The following is a 20,259-nucleotide window of genomic DNA, read 5'->3' as shown; positions in this document are numbered from 1 at the left end:
CAAAGTCACTTGGAGTGCCGCGTCTGCTGTGTTTTTATCTCTTCAATTACGGAGGCACCCGGTGCAGTAAGGCAATCACAGGAGAGCCGGATCCATGGGACTATATATATATATATATATATATATATATATGTGAAGACTAATATGTTTATGATTTGAAGCCATATCTCAATGATGTGTGTGTGTGTGTGTGTGTGTGTGTCCGCGGGTGCGAATCTCCGATGTGTGTGTGTGTGTGTGTGTCCGTGGGTGCGAATCTCCGCCCATGAGAACTGTACAAACTGTCCTGCACATTAATGTACACATATCAATAAAGTTTATTACAGATGACACCATGCAATTACAAACAATCACATGCCACCACACACTATAAATATAAGCCCATATATGGAAAACGCCATTGCCATCATGCGTGCAGCCGCTTTTACCCGCTGCGAGCTGCGCGTCCTGGTAGCAGTAATGGACCGCTGCGTAGGCCGCGCAGGGCCCTTTATCCCAAATAGGGTTAAGCGCGAGGCCTACGCGGAGGTCCGCCGCTTATTGAGAACCCGCGCCCGCAGCAGGAGGACCATCATTCAATTGGAGAGGCGCTGGAGCGACCTCCGCAGGCGCACGCCGGACCTGTTGGCGGAACTCCGCCAACAAATCCGTGACATACGTAGGCGCAGTAAGTAAAATATTACAGTAAATAACACTGAGAATTTTAGCATAAACTTTGGCTACTTTCACTAAGTGAGAGTGTGAAAATTTGCACAATGACAATAAACTATAGTAGAATAAACATGACAGTGTGTGTGGGTAGGGCAAGCAGTACTGACTGTGTAGCAATGTGCTTCTGCAAAAGTGAATGTTGTTGTGCAGAGTTGCTACACAGCCTGTCAACTGAACCCAATAACTTGCTCAGTGGGTTTAATTTTATAAGGTGGGAGGTTTTTAGAACTGGTGATGTTGCCTATATCAAACATTCAGATTCTATATAGTATCTGATAGAAGCAGCTTAATAAATGTTACGTATAATCTGATTGGTTGCTATGGGCAACATCACCAGTTTTAACATTAAAAAAACTTATTAATGTTACCCCTGTCTCTTTAACATGAGACAGAACAGAGTAATAGGAATATGCTGATGTTATAAATTTATATGCTACAACCTAAATATTACATATGTCATTCTAGGGCGAGCACAACGGCAAGCTGCTGCTGCTGCTGGGAGCCCACACCAGTCCCCTTCTCAGGCCCCCTCCCCTTCTGTCGCCTCATCCCCCTCTCCTTCCCAGTCCCCTACTCAGGCCCCCTCCCCTTCTGTTGCCCCATCCCCCTCTTCTTCCCAGGCCCCTTCTCAGGCCCCCTTCCCTTCTGTTGCCCCATCCCCCTCTTCTTCCCAGGCCCCTTCTCAGGCCCCCTCCCCTTCTGTCTCCCCATCCCCCTCTTCTTCCCAGTCCCCTTCTCAGGCCCCCTCCCCTTCTGTCTCCCCATCCCCCTCTTCTTCCCAGTCCCCTTCTCAGGCCCCCTCCCCTTCTGTCTCGTCATCCCCCTCTTCTTCCCAGGCCCAATCTCAGGCCCCCTCCCCCTCTCTTTACCAATACCCCTCTCTGTCCCCCTCCCCCTCTGAATCAGACCCACCCTCTGAAAATAGCTCCCCAATCCCTCCTCCTTCCCCAATCCAGCCCCCTTCCCCAATCCAGCCTCCTTCCCCAATCCAGCCGCCTTCCCAATCCAGCCTCCTTCCCCAATCCAGCCTCCTTCCCCCATCCAGCCCCCTTCCCCCATCCAGCCCCCTTCCCCACCGAGTGAATGGGCAGCAGAAGCCCCAGCTGAGATTCCTGGGAGTCCGCATGTGGCAGCTGAGAGTAAGTGTTTCAACATTTAAAATGTATTGGTTACCTACTTAAACTTAAAATACATGCAGTGTTGTACTGTGGTCAATCTTGGCCCACGGAAAAAGGTTTGTGTTCTTCTTCATGGTATAGATGTTGCATTTACATTTATGTGAGTATCATTAGATGTACAGTGTCTATGTCGGCAATGTTTAGGGTGTCCACTCTAGGTCAACACTCAGTAGGTCGACAGGGTTGCCAGGACAACAGGGTTTATATGTGCTAGGTTGTCAGTGAAACAGTTAGACCTGAGTGGAGTTTAGTATGTTGTTGTTCTTTTACACTTGTGCCTGGGTATACCTAATATTTGCACAATCAACTCGCATGTTTCACTTTGTTAGCCAGGCTAAGGACACAATGTTTTGTGTTGTGAAAGTTACACTCCAAAAAATAATTTTTTACATAAAAAAAACAGGTTTCACCTTATGTAGTAAGGCAGGCTTTCAGGGAGTGTGGGCATGCTAGGATATGTGGTCCTTCTGAAGATGTTGATATGCAGTGTGATGATGCAGGCCAAACACCTAAAAATACAAGTCTGCTTCACTCCAGATGTGAATTAATCCCAGCATGGGGTTACATTTACTAAGATGGGAGTTTTATTCATGATGGGATGTTCCCCATAGCAACCAATTAGATTCAACTTCTCATTTATTTAGCACCTTCGAGAAGATATGTGTAATCTGATTGGTTGCTATAGGCAACATCCCATTTTAAATAGAACTCCCATCTTAGTAAATGTACATCATGGTGTGGTACACTTTGTAATTTTAAAAATTAATAATTACAAACATTGCTGAGCATGCTTGTGTGTTGGTATGGTAATGTTTTAAAATTCAAACATCCATGATGTAGTCCCTTTGCCATTAAAGTGTGCTTTGTGGGTTGCTTGTGTAATAGGTAATGTGAGTAATTTTTAAAAAATTATTTTTGCTCTGCATTTCAGATGATGCAGTTGGAGATCCCACAAGCCTGCCTGGCATCCTGGCCAGCTTAAGGGCCCATTTGCAGGCCATGATGTCTGATGTAGAGAAGCTACAAAAATTTTGTTAAATTTAATTTTATTTAAAAAAAAAAATACACTAGAGGCAAAAAAAAATGTGAAAAAAAATAAAACAATTTTTTGCAGTTAAGCGGGTGTTGTGTTTTTAAATGCAATAACGGAACAGCATATTGCCTAGCAGAAATTGGTTACCTTACAAAAAACACACATCACACTTACGATTATTAATCTTATTATTTACAAACAATCAAATTATGTCAGTTAGGAGCTTATTGTTTAGAAAAACATGTAAACACATATATTCACACACTACACATCCACACTAAAATATGCTATGTAACATTAGCCCCCGCACAGTTTACACATCTATTTAACTTATTTAAAAACAAACATGGGTCAGCACGGATGGTGTAATGGTTAGCATTACTGCCTCACAGCACTGAGGTCATGGGTTCGATTCCCACCATGGCCCTAACTGTGTGGAGTTTGTACATTCTCCCCGTGCTTGCGTGGGTTTTCTTCGGGCACTCCGGTTTCCTCCCACAATTCAAAAATATACTGGTAGGTTAATTGGCTCCCAACAAAATTAACCCTAGTGTGAATGTGTGTGCGTGTATATGTGGTAGGGAATATAGATTGTAAGCTCCACTGGGGCAGGGACTGAGGTGAATGGCCAAATATTCTCTGTAAAGCGCTGCGGAATATGTGTGCGCTATATAAATAACTGGTAATAATGGTAATGGCCAATTATGCCTTCAAAGTGTTCTGTAGGTATTCTTTGAAGACTTAATTGGTCATTATCACAATCATTCATTACACTAATTAGATTCGTAATTGAGGATGGCTTGTTGAATTGAAAGGTGTAATTTAACTTGGGGGGGAATAAAAAAACCATTGCTGTGCGTCTTTCCGCAAAAGCGTGAGTATTTTTAAGAGGAATGTGTAAATTTACGAGAAGTTAGGATTTTTAAGATGAGGATTGTGAAATTGCGATGGGTACGCATTTGTGCATTGTCATTTGGCATACGCCTACTTTGTATAATACTGCGTGCGAAATAGCAAATCCCCGGTTTGGTCGGATTTTCGCTATTGTGCAATGTGTTCGCAAAAATGCGAATATGTTGTGCGACCGAAGAAACTTGCGAACAACTCGGAATGAGGGCCTATATACTGTACTGAGCGATGTGGGAGATACACCTGGGGATTATGCACTCTGTATACTGTACTGTGCGATGTGTGAGATACACCTGGGGATTATACACCCTATATACTGTACTGAGCGATGTGTGAGATACACCTGGTGATTGGAGATCTATCTCATCCTAATGTGGGGATGTTTTCTGTGTTGCCATCTAATAGGCGTTATCGTTCTATTCTCTGTCGGACCAACCGGTTAAGGGGTAGTTTTTTTCCAACAGCAGTAAATATGTTAAACCGGATAGAACCGAGATAAATTGATAATTTGAGAATGTCTTGGGTTCAGGAGTGCTCTTTTTGTTCTGTTCTTATGGTCTCTGTATATGCTTGCTTTTAGTTTCGTTGATTGTTCATGCATTTCTTTCTTGAACTATTGATGACAATAAAGTATTATTATTATTATACATCCTGTAATCTGTACTGAGCGATGTGTGAGATACACCTGGGGATTATACACCCTATATACTGTACTGAGCGATGTGTGAGATACAGATGTAGCCACCTTTATCTTGACTGTTTCTCCGCCGAGACGGGCGTTTAGTCACGCTAAGGCGATAGCTGAGTTTAATCACAGGTAGGCGCGTTGAGGCGATCTAGATACTCATCATTCATTACACATCTCCACCACTGTGTGGCTAATGCTCCACCAATCCAGTACTTTCGATCGTACAGTATAGCGGCGGATTGATCTACAGCTCTGGCAATACTGTAGGCGTAACGGGAGGCGGTGGAAAAAGTATGGAGTACTGTACAGTATGTGTATGGAGACGCAACTACAGTAATTGTGTAAAAGGAAGAATGTACAGGACAATGTATAAACACCGTGCTTTTAAAATACATGAGCGTCTGGGAATGGAGGGCTACAGTAGCTAGCAGGAGGCGGTGAAAAATACCGTGCTTTACAAATGCGAGCGTCCGAGTCCTCTAAGGCATAAACCAACACCAATGGGGTGGGGGCCGGGCGCTGTTTGCAGTACTTTCACACATGAAATTGGGAGTCTCTCATGAGGCGTCGTGGGCTAGGGGTGAAGGCTCCCACCTCCCACGCTGGGGGTCCAGGGTTCGAGCCGTGATGTGCCTTTTTTTTTTTTTTTTTTTTGTTATTGTAATAATACACTGTATTATTTTATCTACATTGTAAGACAGTCAATGGAAAGGTGCACACAAGTTACATATAAATCAGAGTACATCTGCAGGAGCGATTCTTTACGCTAAATGCAACTAAACAGCGGGAATGAAATGAGGGTATTCTGACACTACTAACTGAGCAAAACAGTACTGTACAGTAGATCTTCAGCGTTTGTGTATTGCACATGACCTGAATGAATTCCCTCCCTGTGCAGGCTCCCAGGGGGGAAGGGCGATGGGGGTAGGGGGAGACGATGGGAAATACCGTACTGTACTGTGCCTTTGAAATGCAATTACATGACCGTCCGAGTCCACTACGGCATACTGTAAACCAACACCAATGGGAAGGAAATGCCAACCATTTTTTTTATGTGTTCCCGTGACATTCATTTAAAAAATTTTTTTTTTCTCTCTAATACATCCAATGGAAGGATGCACACAGGTTTCACATAAATCAAAGTACATCTGCAGGAGCGATTCTTTACGCTACATGCAACTGCACAACGGCAATGAGTAGAAATTAGTGTATTCTGACTTTACTAAGTGAGCAAAACAGTACTATACAGTAGATATTCGGCGTTTGTGTATTGCACATGACCTGAATTCCCTCCCTGTCTACTGCATGATCTGTGCAGGCTCCCAGGGGGGAAGGGCAATAGGCTAGCAGGAGGCGGTGGAAAATACCGTGCTTCACAAATGCGAGTGTCCGAGTCCTCTAAGGCATAAACCAACACCAATGGGGTGGGGGCCGGGCGCTGTTTGCAGTACTTTCACACATGAAATTGGGAGTCTCTCATGAGGCGTCATGGGCTAGGGGTGAAGGCTCCCACCTCCCACGCTGGGGGTCCAGGGTTCGAGACGTGATGTGCCTTTTTTTTTTGTTATTGTAATAATACACTGTATTATTTTATCTACATTGTAAGACAGTCAATGGAAAGGTGCACACAAGTTACATATAAATCAGAGTACATCTGCAGGAGCGATTCTTTACGCTAAATGCAACTAAACAGCGGGAATGAAATGAGGGTATTCTGACACTACTAACTGAGCAAAACAGTACTGTACAGTAGATCTTCAGCGTTTGTGTATTGCACATGACCTGAATGAATTCCCTCCCTGTGCAGGCTCCCAGGGGGGAAGGGCGATGGGGGTAGGGGGAGACGATGGGAAATACCGTACTGTACTGTGCCTTTGAAATGCAATTACATGAGCGTCCGAGTCCACTACGGCATACTGTAAACCAACACCAATGGGAAGGAAATGCCAACCATTTTTTTTATGTGTTCCCGTGACATTCATTTAAAAAAAAAAATTTTTCTCTCTAATACATCCAATGGAAGGATGCACACAGGTTTCACATAAATCAAAGTACATCTGCAGGAGCGATTCTTTACGCTAAATGCAACTGCACAACGGCAATGAGTAGAAATGAGTGTATTCTGACGCTACTAAGTGAGCAAAACAGTACTATACAGTAGATATTCGGCGTTTGTGTATTGCACATGACCTGAATTCCCTCCCTGTCTACTGCATGATCTGTGCAGGCTCCCAGGGGGGAAGGGCAATAGGCTAGCAGGAGGCGGTGGAAAATACCGTGCTTCACAAATGCGAGCGTCCGAGTCCTCTAAGGCATAAACCAACACCAATGGGGTGGGGGCCGGGCGCTGTTTGCAGTACTTTCACACATGAAATTGGGAGTCTCTCATGAGGCGTCGTGGGCTAGGGGTGAAGGTTCCCACCTCCCATGCTGGGGGTCCAGGGTTCGAGACGTGATGTGCCTTTTTTTTTTGATGTTGTTGTTATTGTAATAATACACTGTATTATTTTATCTACATTGTAAGACAGTCAATGGAAAGGTGCACACAAGTTACATATAAATCAGAGTACATCTGCAGGAGCGAATCTTTACGCTAAATGCAACTAAACAGCGGGAATGAAATGAGGGTATTCTGACACTACTAACTGAGCAAAACAGTACTGTACAGTAGATCTTCAGCGTTTGTGTATTGCACATGACCTGAATGAATTCCCTCCCTGTGCAGGCTCCCAGGGTGGAAGGGCGATGGGGGTAGGGGGAGACGATGGGAAATACCGTACTGTACTGTGCCTTTGAAATGCAATTACATGAGCGTCCGAGTCCACTACGGCATACTGTAAACCAACACCAATGGGAAGGAAATGCCAACCATTTTTTTTATGTGTTCCCGTGACATTCATTTAAAAAAAAAATTTTTTCTCTCTAATACATCCAATGGAAGGATGCACACAGGTTTCACATAAATCAAAGTACATCTGCAGGAGCGATTCTTTACGCTAAATGCAACTGCACAATGGCAATGAGTAGAAATGAGTGTATTCTGACGCTACTAAGTGAGCAAAACAGTACTATACAGTAGATATTCGGCGTTTGTGTATTGCACATGACCTGAATTCCCTCCCTGTCTACTGCATGATCTGTGCAGGCTCCCAGGGGGGAAGGGCAATAGGCTAGCAGGAGGCGGTGGAAAATACCGTGCTTCACAAATGCGAGTGTCCGAGTCCTCTAAGGCATAAACCAACACCAATGGGGTGGGGGCCGGGCGCTGTTTGCAGTACTTTCACACATGAAATTGGGAGTCTCTCATGAGGCATCGTGGGCTAGGGGTGAAGGCTCCCACCTCCCACGCTGGGGGTCCAGGGTTCGAGACGTGATGTGCCTTTTTTTTTGTTTTTTTGTTATTGTAATAATACACTGTATTATTTTATCTACATTGTAAGACAGTCAATGGAAAGGTGCACACAAGTTACATATAAATCAGAGTACATCTGCAGGAGCGATTCTTTACGCTAAATGCAACTAAACAGCGGGAATGAAATGAGGGTATTCTGACACTACTAACTGAGCAAAACAGTACTGTACAGTAGATCTTCAGCGTTTGTGTATTGCACATGACCTGAATGAATTCCCTCCCTGTGCAGGCTCCCAGGGGGGAAGGGCGATGGGGGTAGGGGGAGACGATGGGCAATACCGTACTGTACTGTGCCTTTGAAATGCAATTACATGAGCGTCCGAGTCCACTACGGCATACTGTAAACCAACACCAATGGGAAGGAAATGCCAACCATTTTTTTTATGTGTTCCCGTGACATTCATTTAAAAAAATTTTTTTTTCTCTCTAATACATCCAATGGAAGGATGCACACAGGTTTCACATAAATCAAAGTACATCTGCAGGAGCGATTCTTTACGCTACATGCAACTGCACAACGGCAATGAGTAGAAATTAGTGTATTCTGACTTTACTAAGTGAGCAAAACAGTACTATACAGTAGATATTCGGCGTTTGTGTATTGCACATGACCTGAATTCCCTCCCTGTCTACTGCATGATCTGTGCAGGCTCCCAGGGGGGAAGGGCAATAGGCTAGCAGGAGGCGGTGGAAAATACCGTGCTTCACAAATGCGAGTGTCCGAGTCCTCTAAGGCATAAACCAACACCAATGGGGTGGGGGCCGGGCGCTGTTTGCAGTACTTTCACACATGAAATTGGGAGTCTCTCATGAGGCGTCATGGGCTAGGGGTGAAGGCTCCCACCTCCCACGCTGGGGGTCCAGGGTTCGAGACGTGATGTGCCTTTTTTTTTTGTTATTGTAATAATACACTGTATTATTTTATCTACATTGTAAGACAGTCAATGGAAAGGTGCACACAAGTTACATATAAATCAGAGTACATCTGCAGGAGCGATTCTTTACGCTAAATGCAACTAAACAGCGGGAATGAAATGAGGGTATTCTGACACTACTAACTGAGCAAAACAGTACTGTACAGTAGATCTTCAGCGTTTGTGTATTGCACATGACCTGAATGAATTCCCTCCCTGTGCAGGCTCCCAGGGGGGAAGGGCGATGGGGGTAGGGGGAGACGATGGGAAATACCGTACTGTACTGTGCCTTTGAAATGCAATTACATGAGCGTCCGAGTCCACTACGGCATACTGTAAACCAACACCAATGGGAAGGAAATGCCAACCATTTTTTTTATGTGTTCCCGTGACATTCATTTAAAAAAATTTTTTTTTCTCTCTAATACATCCAATGGAAGGATGCACACAGGTTTCACATAAATCAAAGTACATCTGCAGGAGCGATTCTTTACGCTAAATGCAACTGCACAACGGCAATGAGTAGAAATGAGTGTATTCTGACGCTACTAAGTGAGCAAAACAGTACTATACAGTAGATATTCGGCGTTTGTGTATTGCACATGACCTGAATTCCCTCCCTGTCTACTGCATGATCTGTGCAGGCTCCCAGGGGGGAAGGGCAATAGGCTAGCAGGAGGCGGTGGAAAATACCGTGCTTCACAAATGCGAGCGTCCGAGTCCTCTAAGGCATAAACCAACACCAATGGGGTGGGGGCCGGGCGCTGTTTGCAGTACTTTCACACATGAAATTGGGAGTCTCTCATGAGGCGTCGTGGGCTAGGGGTGAAGGTTCCCACCTCCCATGCTGGGGGTCCAGGGTTCGAGACGTGATGTGCCTTTTTTTTTTGATGTTGTTGTTATTGTAATAATACACTGTATTATTTTATCTACATTGTAAGACAGTCAATGGAAAGGTGCACACAAGTTACATATAAATCAGAGTACATCTGCAGGAGCGATTCTTTACGCTAAATGCAACTAAACAGCGGGAATGAAATGAGGGTATTCTGACACTACTAACTGAGCAAAACAGTAGTGTACAGTAGATCTTCAGCGTTTGTGTATTGCACATGACCTGAATGAATTCCCTCCCTGTGCAGGCTCCCAGGGGGGAAGGTCGATGGGGGTAGGGGGAGACGATGGGAAATACCGTACTGTACTGTGCCTTTGAAATGCAATTACATGAGCGTCCGAGTCCACTACGGCATACTGTAAACCAACACCAATGGGAAGGAAATGCCAACCATTTTTTTTATGTGTTCCCGTGACATTCATTTAAAAAAAAAAAATTTTCTCTCTAATACATCCAATGGAAGGATGCACACAGGTTTCACATAAATCAAAGTACATCTGCAGGAGCGATTCTTTACGCTAAATGCAACTGCACAACGGCAATGAGTAGAAATGAGTGTATTCTGACGCTACTAAGTGAGCAAAACAGTACTATACAGTAGATATTCGGCGTTTGTGTATTGCACATGACCTGAATTCTCTCCCTGTCTACTGCATGATCTGTGCAGGCTCCCAGGGGGGAAGGGCAATAGGCTAGCAGGAGGCGGTGAAAAATACCGTGCTTCACAAATGCGAGCGTCCGAGTCCTCTAAGGCATAAACCAACACCAATGGGGTGGGGGCCGGGCGCTGTTTGCAGTACTTTCACACATGAAATTGGGAGTCTCTCATGAGGCGTCGTGGGCTAGGGGTGAAGGTTCCCACCTCCCACGCTGGGGGTCCAGGGTTCGAGACGTGATGTGCCTTTTTTTTTTTTTTTGTTGTTGTTATTGTAATAATACACTGTATTATTTTATCTACATTGTAAGACAGTCAATGGAAAGGTGCACACAAGTTACATATAAATCAGAGTACATCTGCAGGAGCGATTCTTTACGCTAAATGCAACTAAACAGCTGGAATGAAATGAGGGTATTCTGACACTACTAACTGAGCAAAACAGTACTGTACAGTAGATCTTCAGCGTTTGTGTATTGCACATGACCTGAATGAATTCCCTCCCTGTGCAGGCACCCAGGGGGGAAGGGCGATGGGGGTAGGGGGAGACGATGGGAAATACTGTACTGTGCCTTTGAAATGCAATTACATGAGCGTCCGAGTCCACTACTACGGCATACTCAAAACTAAGGGATGCACAAAGTATAGTACATGAACTACGTTGAATGCCTGGAACGCACGACGTCTGAGACGCACGACGTCTGAGACACACGACGTCTGAGACGCTCATTGAGCATAAGGACGGTGTCATGGCTGCTGGAAGGGACCGTCCTTATGCTCTGGGTGAGCTGCGTCTCCTCGTTTGCTGGCAGGACAGAACTCTCGCCAGCAACGAGGAGAAAATTAGGGCGTACCGGAGGGCCAGCAGGGACATCCTCCGGAGATATAACCGGAGGAGAACGGTGAGGTCACTCCAGAGGAGATGGAGTGACCTCGTTAGGAGGACCCCAAGACGCCTGCAGGCCATAAGGGATTGTAAGTACAGTACTGTACATTACTGTAGATTACTGTACTTTAAGTTACTGTAGTTACAGGTACAGTACATTATAGCAGGGGCTGCTGTAGCAGCAGGTATCCGGTCTATACAGCACTGTATTTGTGGTAAACAAATGGTTAAACAAGGACCAAACATTAACCCGGGTCAAAAGGTCAATTTGTTTTTTGGTGTCGACCTAGATGGTGCGGCTTTTGAAATTGGTTGACACCAGTTACTGTAGGTTGACATGGTCGTTAAGTTGACATGGAAGAAGATCGACATGAGTTTTACATAAACAATTATTACTTTTTTAAACTTGTATATACAGTATACAGTAGTTCTTTACAATCCACGTGGTCTACGATTGTGCAGTGTGTACAGTATCATGCAGTGTACAGTATATGCAGTGTATCACAGTGTATCGTGCTGCGTAATTGCAGCGTGTCATGCAGTGTACATTCAGTATATGGTATTGTGCAGTGAGTGTAATGCATAGTGAATCACATCGTGCAGTGTACTGTATACACATGTGGTACTGTAATTGCAGTTTTTTGTGCAGTGTACATTGTATCATATTTTGCAGGGAAATGTTGTCGTATCACGCAGTGCATACAGTATGCAGTGTCGTGCAGTGCATTGTGTGGTTTAATTGCAGTGTGTCATGCAGTGTACCTGCAGCGTATTGTGCAGTGTATCGTACATTATCATTCAGTGTAACGTGCAGCTGTAATTGCAGTCTCCTGCCTCCCACGCTGAGAGTACCGATTTTTATACCCAAAGTTCAAGTACAGTAACTATTTTTTTAGAAGATTTGTGTTTCAGATAGTACAGTGTTCTAAGGGACGTTACTGTGGTAGAAATTATTCTAAGGGGTGTTACAGTGGCCTAATGTGTTCTGACGTGCATTACTCTTGCATAATGTGTTATAAGGTTCATGACTGTGGCAGATCTCTACTTTGTGACGTAATGTGGATATACTACTGCACTACTGTGACGTACAGTACAGTAACGTGAATAAGGTGCTCTACTGTGTGACACAACGTGAATCAAGGACAGTACTGTGACGTGAATACGGTGCTCTACTGTGTGACACAGCGTGAATCAAGGACAGTACTGTGACGTGAATAAACTGCACTACTGTGACATGACGTGAATAAGATGAATTCAGGTGAGTGCTGCATCATCTGTCATGGAATCAATTTATACTGTAATGAACAGTACTGAGATGGTTAAGGGTGGGAGGGCTGCATGCTGATGTGTGTCATAATGTTTATAAGGGCAATGCTAATGTGTGTAACAGTCGCACCAGACTATAAAGGTAGTGTTCTGTCTAATACCCTGGACCTACTGTACTGTAGCGATACTGTAAGTGTACTGTATGTCACATTTAGAAATGTCCCCCTTAAGTTTTGAAGACAGTACAGTACACTATGCCCTCCTGAGTGATTAGGTGCAGGGTACTAGAATGAACAATTCCATTGATTGTGATGTCATAAAGATGCTGTCAATGTTGAATTTCATTGACTGTACAGTATGCTGCCATTATACTGTATATATATTTTTACAGGGCTGGTAGCAAGACGGCACAGGAGGCGGAACAGGCACCGCCAAGCTGGTAAGTATTGTCAAATACAGTAGTGTACAGTACATAGTGATTTCTATAGTCCCACCCCCCTGTCCTGACCATCACAGATAACTCGCTGCAATCCGGATGGGAGGGAGGGTGGGACACTTCCTGTGAGATCTGGTTGCCCGTGATGTTAAGAATGTCTGTTTACAAAACTAACTGTAAATATTAAACACACAGTATAAATAACATTGTAGATAGCTGAATACCCGTGCTGCGCTACGGGATGAGGATGGTAAATTACAGTGATAGTTGTTTGTTAATTTACGTTTGACAGCTTCACTTACAGCACTGTTATTTTTTTTCTCGCAGTACCACCACCACCACCACCACCACCACCACCACCACCACCACCTGCGCTGCCAGGTATTGTGTAACGAGAATTCTGGTGCGACTGTCATCGTTACACTACTGTACATGTGTCCTGGATACTGTATAGTACATGTTACAAATTGACAGCTTCACTTACAGCACTGTTATTTTTTTTCTCACAGTACCACCACCACCACCACCACCACCTGCGCTGCCAGGCACCAATGCAGCCGGTAAGCACACTACAGTACTCTCTGATTAGTGCTTTGCTTCCCAATGGTATTGTGTACCGAGAATTTTGGTGCGACTGTCATCATTACACTACTGTACATGTGTCCTGGATACTGAACAGTACATGTTACAAATTGACAGCTTCACTTACAGCACTGTTATTTTTTTTCTCACAGTACCACCACCACCACCACCACCACCACCACCACCACCTGCGCTGCCAGGCACCAATGCAGCCGGTAAGCACACTACAGTACTCTCTGATTAGTGCTTTGCTTCCCAATGGTATTGTGTACCGAGAATTTTGGTGCGACTGTCATCGTTACACTACTGTACATGTGTCCTGGATACTGAACAGTACATGTTACAAATTGACAGCTTCACTTACAGCACTGTTATTTTTTTTCTCACAGTACCACCAGTTACAGTATGCCACTGACATCATTTTATGTACAGTACCACACACAGAATTTCCCCTTATAAATTATGCACCAGTGGAGGGCTGATGGTACTGTGTACCACCACCAAATTTCTTAATGGTACTCCATACCACCCTACTGTTCTTTCACAACTGGGTACAGTACTATACAGTACTTAATGAACCATTGTTTGGATTTTCGCATTAGGAATTTTTGCATTTGGGGTGCCATCATCTGGATACTGAGCGATACTGAGGGAGCGAGTAGGGTTAGGGTTGTGCTGCGGCCATGGGTGGTTAGGTTTAGGCAACACCAGGGGGGACTTAGGGTTAAGCACCAAGTGGGAGGTTTAGGCTGCTTGAGGGTAGGTTTTTGGTTAGGGAGGGGGGATATACTTAACAACCCCCTGTGGGGATTTTCCAATTCGGTATTTTTGCATTCGGGATGCCATCGTCTGTAATACTGAGTGCCGGCATACCGTATCTTATGATATTTTATGATTTATTTTTATCCATTATTTACTGTACTGTATTTCATTGTACTGTACAGCAGCTTATGTTAGTGTGATTTTTCCACAGCAGCACATGCCCCACCCACCCAGGAGCCCCCATCTGACCAGCAGAGCTCCGGAAGTGGTAATCATTATTTTTGTTACAGACACACTAGTTTCCTACAGAATTAATGTAATTTTTTTATTTTACAATACTTGTTATCTTTTACACACAGACCGCCTCGTTATTGATACGGAGGCGGAGGAGGAGGAGGAAATGGGGGAGCCTTCAGGCCAGCCTGGTCAGAATTGTAATCTACTGTACAGTACTCTACTGTACTGTATTGTACATTTATTATTTATTGATTTATTAACAGTACCAATGGCTTGGGTTCGCGTGACCAGTGGTCAGGATTCCAGCAGTCAAGTGACCGACAGTGGTATCCTGATTGCAGAAATCCCATCAGGTTGAGGTATGGTATCGAAACCCTACTCCACTAACCCCTAACCCTCCATTTATACTCTGGTATTTTAGATGCAGGTACAGTACGTCCCCTACAAATGGACGGTCATTCCACACTCCGGCTAAGAATGTCTCTCTGCCTCTCTACTTTCTGTAGCACTGTACTACTGTACAGTGTAAAGTATTGGATAATACTTTAGTACAGTAGTATTGGAAATAACAATGGCAAATTTGACTTTTCTTTTTGTTTTTTTATATTCAACACAGATGTCACTTACGTGGACTCGGGGGAGGAGGAGCCACAGTATAGTAAGTACAGTAGGATTTTCTCAAGCCCATTCTTAAAAGTATTGACCAAGTCCACTTTTATTACTTTTCAGGCAGGGAATTCCAAACGTACAGTATTTCCCTCACTGTGAAGACCCCTTTTCGCCTCTGTATGCGAAATTTCCTCTCCTCCAACACGAGTGACTGTGCACGTGTCCTCTGTGTCGATCTTATCAAAAACAGTTCCTGTGTATTGTCCCCTTACTGTATATATTTGTAAAGGTTAATCATGTCCCCTCTTAATCTCCTCTTTTCCAATGTAAACATGCCTAGCCTAGCAAGCCTTTCCTCGTATTCCAGCTTCTCAATCCACTTGATCACTTTGGTCGCCCTCCTCTAAACCTTTTCTAGTTCCACGATATCCATTTTGTAGTATGATGCCCAAAATTGTGCATCCTACCCACCCTCCACTAGCCTAAACCTCCAATCATACTCTGATTCCGGACTCAGCATTTTGAATGTCGGGATCCAGACAGCAGGTGTTTTAAATACAGGTACAGTACAGTACTGTATGTCCCCTACCACTGGATAATCATTCTGCTCCCACTGTATTATGAATATCTCTCTGCCTCCTGTAGCACTATACTACTGTAGACTACTGTGCAATTTTGTAGTAACTGTACTCTACTGTATTTTGTTTATAATCTTTTTTTTATTTTCCACTCAGTAATTATTGACAGTCAGGAGGAGGAAGAGGAAGAGGAAGAGGAGAAGCCCTCTCCCCAACTTGGTAAGTAAACTGCAGTATTGTACTGTACTGTACATTGTGTTAAACCAATGCATTGGGTTTACGTGACCAGCAGTCAGGATTCCAGCGTTCAGGTGACAGACAGTGGCATCCTGATTGCAGCAATCCCAACAGGGTGAGGTACGGTATCCTAAACCTCCTCCACTACCCCCTGATTCTGGCCTCGACATTCTCGTCTCTGTGTGCAAAATCTACTCTCCTCCAACCTGACTGAATTTTTCTTATACTGTATTCAACACAGAATACAAAAGTACAAAAGTATACTGTATTTCATGGAATTTTTGTTTTCACAGGCCCTACACTGTCACAGGCCGTGGCGGAGGAGGAGGAGGAGTACTCCCTGTCCCCCACCACACTGCACCCATCAAGTAAGTCCAGTCTGGTACATCTTGACTCTGTAGAGCCAGTTTGAGCAAGGAGAGATTGATTGGTTTGGGCCACCACCAAAAAAAGAAGCAATCAGTCATTTCAGCCACAGTCGTGTGGCAGACCCTGTGGCTGAAATGATGGGTTTGTTAAAGTGTGCATGTCCTGTTTATACAACACAACGGTGGGAGGGCCCAATGACAATTCCATCTTGCGCCTCTTTTTTTATTTATTTATCTTTGCATCATGTGCTGTTTGTGGCAAATTTTTATAAGTGCCATCCTGTCTGACACTGCAGTGCAACTCTTAGATGGGCCAGGTGTTTGTGCCGCCCTCTTGGGTCACTTAGCTTAGTCATCCAGCGACCTCGTTGCACATTTTAGGACTAAAAATAATATTGTGAGGTGTGAGGTGTTCAGAATAGACTGGAAATGAGTGGAAATTATGGTTATTGCGGTTAATAATACTATAGGCTCAAAATTTCACACAAATTCTATGATTTAAGCTGTTTTTGAGGGTTTTTTTTTTTTTTTAAACACCCAAATCCAAAACGCATCTGAATCCGACAAAAATTAGAAAGGGTGGTTTTGCCAAAACACGTCCAAATCCAAAACCAAACCAAACCACAAAACCCGAAAAATTTCCGGTGCACATCTCTAGTTTTAATAAAGTCCAGGAGGGAAACATTCTCCTAATGAAGACACTGCAAGCAATAGGACACGAGGATGTGCACTGAGACTGGAGGGGGGGGAGGTTCAGGGGGAATTTTAAGAAAAATTACTTCACAGAAAGTGCAGTGGACAAGTGGAATAGCCGCCCATCAGAGGTGGTAGAGCCTAAAACAGTAGAGCTACAGTATTTAAACATGCATGGAAGAGACATACATAAGGATATCCTTACAAAGAAATAAGGATCAAATAAGGTTTGATGTAAAAAAAAAGGGTAAAAGAAAGAGGCAGATTAGATGGGCAAAGTGGTTCTTACAGTATTCGTCGTCAAATTCTATGTTTCTGTATGCAGACCCTCCAACATGACCAGCCGCACTGCTCTGTTTCTGGACTTCCCTCTTAATTTATGATTTCCATCACCTGTGTTGAACTAGTTAAATGATAAGAAAGCTGTTTCTTCACAGGTGATGGCAATAATAAATTAAGAGGGAAGTCCAGAACCAGAGCATTTTGTACCTAGTGGGGCGGGTCATGTTGGAGGGTATGTGTATTTCCTGGAATGAACCTTTTTTTTCTCATTAATGTTTTTTTTCACAGGCCCTACACTGGAACAGGCCACTGAGGAGGAGGAAGAGGATGATGATGATGAGGCGGCATTTAGTGGTAAGAATTATTACTGACATTGATCTGATGCCATCAGAGTAGCACTTTTCATCAGATTTTTCTGGCAAATGCGTAGAAATCGGATGAAAATTGCACAAATCAGAATAGTGGATGGAGGACTTCAGATGAGTGTTTTTGTGTGAACTGGTGATGTTGCCCATACAGTAGCAACCGATCACATTCCACATTAACATTTATCTACAGTAGCTACACTTACAGACGATAATACAGTACAGTAGGTAATACTGTATTTGGTTGCTACTGTATGGACAACATCACCTGTTCTAAAAAAAACTCCCATCTTACTATATTTACCTGTCTCTTTCTCTCTCTCTCTCTCCCCTTGTCACTGTCTCTCCATTCATCTCTCTCTCTAGCTACTGTCAGTGATGAATTTCTCATTAGGCACGTACTGTACCTAGGGGCGGCATCTGTTTGGGGTCCGCAGTTGGATGCTTACAGTATGCTGATACTGTCATCCCAAAAAGTACCAGTACAGTAACTGCTAAATATTTTCAGTGTACTGTACAATATGCCATCATTGCATGGAGTGTAAATAGGTAGCACATACAGTACAGTACTGTACAGTATACATAATAAAAAAAAAAAAAAAGTTGCTACCTTAGTCTAGTCATAATCACCGGCATACGGGCCACTCACAAATTTTCTGATGGTGTCGGTGGGGCCCCTTGGAATCACCATGCCTGTCACAAGCATCACTTTTTTTACCCACCTGTCACCGGGCCTTGACACTAGTGTACTATTACTATACTTTTTACTGTACAGTATACTGTATCTTATAATATTCTTCTTTTACCCACAGACGACGAGCCAGAATACATTTTTGGTAAATATACTGTACAGTAGCAATAGTTGGTACTGTAATTACAGTATTTTTTCTCCAACGTTCTTTTAAGTCAAACTGATATGACTAACTGTATTTTATCTTTTTACAGTCCGTCGCCAACCAGTGGAGGAGACACCAGGTAATAGGAGAGAAATACATAATGCACTGTACTGTACTCTAACTTACTGTAACATGTATAACACTGAGCTGATCATCTCTGACATAACCTTACAGTACATACTGTACATTCTCTACTTTTTCACTCTCTTCACTCCACAAATGCATGCTGCGTATCCTGACTACTGATTTCTTCCTTAAACTTGTTTGTAAGACAGGCTCTCAATGTCCACTTCTTCATCACACCCAGCCATCTTTCATCCTACCCCTCTTTTCCATACTGACAGTCTATCCATTTCTGTCTTTCTGCTCATTGCAGATAAATGCCGGCTGTCGGGTTAACAGTGACAATGCCGATAGGCGTAATCCCTACGCTACATATGTTCCCACTTGTGGGTGTCCACGAGTGAGTGAGAATAGAGTAGAGTATTCTCACCATAGAGTGAGAATAGATCCTGTGTGGAGTTATGCGAGTCACAAGTCTGCTGCGTGGCGAGAGCAACAAGGCTGCAAGGAGACTTGGAGCACTCATCCCTCTGCCGGCGTTCTGGCAGGAGGGATGCAGCTGTTGGTACAGTATATACTGTAAACAGCCAGTATCCCATCCGGTGGAATTGCGTATGTAATCCAAATGCACAGTGGGGGTAATTCAGACCTGATGGCTGCTGGGCATACCGCAATGCTCACACACGTCGCCATACAACAATAGGCATTGGGGACAGTCTGGTTCCAAAACTACGACTGCACGGGCGTTCGCAAGGCGATTGACAGGAAGAGGCCGTTTGTGGGTGAAAACTGACCATTTACTGGGAGTGTCTGGAAAAACGCATTTGGACACGAGTTATTAGGGAGGGTGTTTGATGTCAGCTCGGTCTCCACTCAGCCTGATCTCATCGCACAGTAGGAGAAAGCCCTGGGCTGCGCACAGACTGCACATACTGGATTTTCACAGCTCTGCATACACATGCATTTGCACGCTTGCAAGGGTGAATAATATGTGAATGCAGCAGTACAATCAGGTCTGAATTACCCCCAATGTACTGTACTGTACAGTACTATAAGATATTTTGAGCTGGGACCTCCTATCTGTTGTGCTTTTCCATCTGTTAAATGTCTACAGTATTTACCATGATCTGTTCTTGTACTGTGGTGTTTTATTCCTTTGATAATTTGTTTATGACCTGTTGAAGCTAAACTCTTGTACAGTTCTTTATATTTTGAAGACCAGCAATACAGTATAATACTGTACCTACAGTATACCATAGTAATTGTATAGTATTGGAATGTGACTAATGTTTTCTTTTCTTCAATATAGTGCCAATGATTTATGGGGGCCCTAGACAGGGCCATGAACGGTGAGCTGGCCCTGAAGCGGGCAGGCAGCAGCCCACTTATACAAGAGGTAAACTATGGCAATGCTTAAATTACCTCAACAGCATACAGTAGTGTTCTATTTACTGTACTGACAATACAGTACTGTACATTGTAAATAACAAGATTATCTAATATAGAGTACAGTACTGTATTGCCATTACTACACTGTAAAGTATTCAGTATTTGTGTTGTAATACTGTGCTTTTTTCCCACAGAACAGTTGCAGCGGGCTCTCC

The 20,259-nt window shown here is 43.8% G+C and overlaps 1 long non-coding RNA gene across 1 annotated transcript in view; it reads left to right on the top strand.

Moving 5' to 3' along the window:
* LOC134911139 (uncharacterized) overlaps positions 1-2,959 on the top strand; it is a 62,969-nt gene extending 60,010 nt beyond the window's left edge. The window contains exons 2-3 of the long non-coding RNA XR_010176345.1: positions 1,177-1,850; positions 2,821-2,959. This is a non-coding gene — a long non-coding RNA (uncharacterized LOC134911139). The remainder of the gene's footprint in view (positions 1-1,176; positions 1,851-2,820) is intronic.
* Positions 2,960-20,259: the final 17,300 nt, after the last annotated feature.

This window comes from Pseudophryne corroboree, chromosome 4 (genome assembly GCF_028390025.1).
Source record: "Pseudophryne corroboree isolate aPseCor3 chromosome 4, aPseCor3.hap2, whole genome shotgun sequence".
Lineage (NCBI taxonomy): Eukaryota > Metazoa > Chordata > Amphibia > Anura > Myobatrachidae > Pseudophryne > Pseudophryne corroboree.
Note: the sequence above shows the minus strand (reverse complement) of the source record. Positions and strands in the feature narration are given on the sequence as shown.